Source organism: Eriocheir sinensis, chromosome 21, assembly GCF_024679095.1.
Source record: "Eriocheir sinensis breed Jianghai 21 chromosome 21, ASM2467909v1, whole genome shotgun sequence".
NCBI classification, from domain to species: Eukaryota; Metazoa; Arthropoda; class Malacostraca; order Decapoda; family Varunidae; genus Eriocheir; species Eriocheir sinensis.
The window spans coordinates 7,701,750-7,705,992 of NC_066529.1; positions in this window are offsets into that span (position 1 = coordinate 7,701,750).

Here is a 4,243-nt window from a genome sequence, read left to right on the forward strand (position 1 = left end):
CCACAAAGACAAGATGCGTTCACACACGTCAAAAAAGGACTAACAGACATATCAGACATACCCTGTAGTTATGCAGCTTTTCTGTGTCTGTGGAATTTCAGCCAAAAAACACTGCAGAAAGTCTTATTTTACTCACCGTATCATTATTTCTATGAAGAAACGGCGAATAGAGTTTGCGGTTGCCAGGTGTTTCCAATAATGACAACGTTTAGCAAGAAATAAAGAAAAGCGAACAATATTTTTTCATTTTCATAAGGAATCATAAGAATTATTTAAATGAAATATAAAACTTTGCTATCCACACCTTTTCGAGAAACAAATGAAATATTGCATTTCAGTCTGCTTCCCGCCGGGAACAGTGCTGCCCTCTACCAAAATTCAACTGAGAGTCCGCCGTTGACCGTTGTAGTAATTTAGTTTTGTACTCGCGGTGCCCGGTGATGGAAGTGGTGATAGTGGTGGTCGTGGCCAGGGAACCGAGATCACATTAAAACCGCTATTTACCAGTATCAATTTGAATTTCGCGCGGTTCTTTCGGTAACAACATGGCGCCTGTGATGGTGGTCAAACTTCATCTTTAGGGCTCAGGTGTTAACCATCTGTAAAATGACGATCCTGGCGATTAAGTTGTTGACTAGAGTCACTCTTGTTTACATCCGTTCCATATTAAATTTTGACACCCCCCTTCAACTCCTCCTAGCTCCTCTTCCTCCTCCTCTTCTTAGCTTCTTTCCTTACTCCTCCTCCCCTTCTAAGCTTCTTTCAGGCTCCGAGCAGGAAGTTTAATCACGCGAAGCCTTTCAGTCAAGCTCACGTGGGATCATTACCGGCTCAGGTTAATTCACGGGGTAATAAAAGACGTTATGCGATTCTGTTTTTTGTTGGTTTCTTTAATGTTCGTGATCCTTGGCAACGCGCATGTGTGTGGGGAGGAGGAAGGGGGAGGATATGTGTGTGTGTGTGTGTGTGTGTGTGTGTGTGTAACTACCATTATTATTTAGCAGTATAGTAGTGGTTATAGTAATGGTAGTAGTGGCAGCAGCAGTTGTTATTGTCGTTGTGGTTGTTAGGAACGCTGTTGACTCATTAGGTCGAGGAAGTTGAATCTTGGTCCCGAATACATGATGGAGAGGGCTTTACATTCTCTCTCTCTCTCTCTCTCTCTCTCTCTCTCTCTCTCTCTCTCTCTCATCCACCGTTTCCTTCTCTTTCCTATCCTCTTTCCCTTTCCTCCTCCGCTTCCTTCCTCTCTCTCTCTCTCTCTCTCTCTCTCTCTCTCTCTCTCTCTCTCTCTCTCTCTCTCTCATCCACCGTTTCCTTCTCTTTCCTATCCTCTTTTACTTTCCTCCTCCGCTTCCCTCCCTTCTCTCTCTCTCTCATCAGTTTTCTTCCTTCTCTTCGCTCTACCCTCTTTCCTTTCCTTCCTCCTCTCCCCTTTTCTTCTGTCCTTGCCCCACTCCCTCTCCCTTCCCTCTCTCACAAACTCATAATCCTTCTCCCCGTCAACTCCCTCAACTTGCTATGGGATCTTGACAGTATGTTCCAAATTAACTTTTCCTCCCCTCCACTCCTTCTCATTCCCCCCCCCACACACCCCTTTTCATCTGACTCTTCCCTCCTTCCGTTCTCTCTCTCTCTCTCTCTCTCTCTTCCCGTCTCCCCTTCCTCTATCAAGTCCTCTTTCCCTTTCCATTATTTCCTTTCTTTGTTCTTCACCCATTCCCTCTTCTCCTCCTTTCCTTCCTCCCTCTCTCCTCCCTCCCTCCCTCCTCTCCGTCTATGTAATACTCCATCTCTCCATTGCCTTGCTACTTAATATTGTTTCCGTCATTCTTTCCTCCCCTTCTCCTCCCTTCCTCCCGTAGCCATGTGATTGAGTTCGTATGCAGATTTGCTCTCTCTCTCTCTCTCTCTCTCTCTCTCTCTCTCTCTCTCTCTCTCAGTAACCTTACGTCACATTTTAATCCTCATAAAGTCTGTCACTGACCCTTTTTTTTTCGCTTCCTCAATATTATTGTCTTGCTGTTATTAGTCTCTCTCTCTCTCTCTCTCTCTCTCTCTCTCTCTCTCTCTCTCTCTCTCTCTCTCTCTCTCAACTTTTATTTCAGGGTGGGTTTACTATGAATTGTCTTTTTCACTTTCACTTTAATTTATTCACTTTTTACTTTACTTTTCATTGTTCTATGCAATATGTATTTTTTTTTCATTGCATTGATTTTGAACTTTCCACTACTTTTCCTCTCCTCTTCCTCCTCCACCTCATATCATTCCTTTTCTGTCGCTTTTACCGCGTTTTCTCCTTCCTTTCGTCCCCTCGCGCAAAAGGAGAAAGGACGGACAGTTCAGTTGGGCGTCAATCTTCGGCGACTGATCTTATAAGTCTCACCGGACAGCGTGTGGAGGCGAAACAGTGCTGGGTACAATGGTTGAGTGTCTGTCTGTGGCTGGCTGGCTGGTTGGGTGGCTGGAAGACTTGACTGGGGGAGCGTTGACTGTTTGGCTGACTGGCAGGTTCGTTGTTTGTCTGTCTGTCTGGCTGGCTTGAAGACTGACTTTGGGTGGGATAACGGTTGGCTGACTGACTGAATGGGTAGCTGGGTGAGCAGAGTGCTGACTGGGGACATGGGAAAAACGTAAAGTAGAAAGGAGAGAATGGAGGCAAGAGGAGATAGATGGGAAAGGAAGGAAGGAGGAAAGGAGTGGTGGATGAAAGGAAGAGACGAAGGATAAGGAGTAAAAAGAGCAAAAGGGTTGGTAGGAGAGAGCATGGAAGAAAGGAGGAAAGAACAGTATAAAGAGGAAATGAAGGAGAATGGATGAATGGAGGAGTGAGTCAGGAAAGGATGATGAAAGAGGAAAGGAAGAGAAACGAGGAAATGAATAATAATGTGTGGAGGAAATTAAGAGTGAAGAGAAAAAAAGGGAGGTGTGGAAGGGTTTGCTTGAGGTGTGTGTGTGTGTGAAGTTGATGGATGTCTGTTAAAAGAGCTCACACACACACACACACACACACACACTCTCCACCACCACCACTTTCTTTACCCCATTACACACCACCACTCCACACAACCACACTCCACTTAACACCATCCCACCCATCCAGCCCCTCCCTACCCCAGCACCCCACTACAGTCCCCCCTCCCCCAGTACCCCATGCAGCACCCCCGCCAGCCCCTTCTCCCCTTCTTAATAAGCCAATCAGCACGGAGGCAGCCGTTGCTTTTATAATGGGGGTAGACTTGTATTATTATCATTGTCCCCCACCTCTCTCTCTCTCTCTCTCTCTCTCTCTCTCTCTCTCTCTCTCTCTCTCTCCTTAATGCCAGCGTCCATATTGTCCCTTTGTCGTTATTGCTGGGGGGAGGAGGAGGAGGAGGAGGAGGACAAACAAATGGTTCATTGATGTGGTTGCTAAGCAGTTTCGCTCGCGCGCGCCTGTGTGTGTGTGTGTGTGTGTGTGTGTGTGTGTTGGGGATAATGAAGACTTGGAGAACTGGAATGTTTGTGTTGACGAAAAAACAAGGTGTTATTGTTTTACTTTTGTTTTGCTCACGTTGCTCTCCGCGTGGAAAGTCTGTTGTTGTTAGTGGAAAGATGCCTGAGAGAGAGAGAGAGAGAGAGAGAGAGAGAGAGAGAGAGAGAGAGAGAGAGATGCGGCAGCGTGAATGAAATAAAAAATAACCACGAAAAACGACTGCGAATAAACAGCGTTGATAAGGAAATGGAAAAGTTTGTTCCCGAGAAAGAAATATATTTTTAAAGAACTATTGGATAGAATGAAAGGTAAACCCGGACAGTATAGAGCGATATGAAAAAATATATACATCAGTTGCTCTAAAATATCTTAGGAATAGAAAAGGTAAAGAGCCGGAAATAGCACTGGGGAAAAAAAAATGTGTTTACAGATGTATTAAAAAAGGTTACCATAAAAAAAGGAACTAAAGAAAGGGAATATATACGGAGAAAGGAAACAATGTGGAAGAAGAAATTTATGGGGAAAGGAAATTATGTAAAGTAAGGAAAATTGGTATTTGATAAAAGGAATATTATGTGTGTGTGTGTGTGTGTGTGTGTGTGTGTGTGTGTGTGTGTGTGTGTGTGTGTAAGAAGGAAAATATGGAGTCAGAAAAAAATATAAAGAAATGAAAATATGGAGATATAGTAAAATTTATATAAAAAAGATGGACTAAATAAAAAAAAAAAACATAATTGTACAGAAATAGTATAAACCGATAGCATGCAT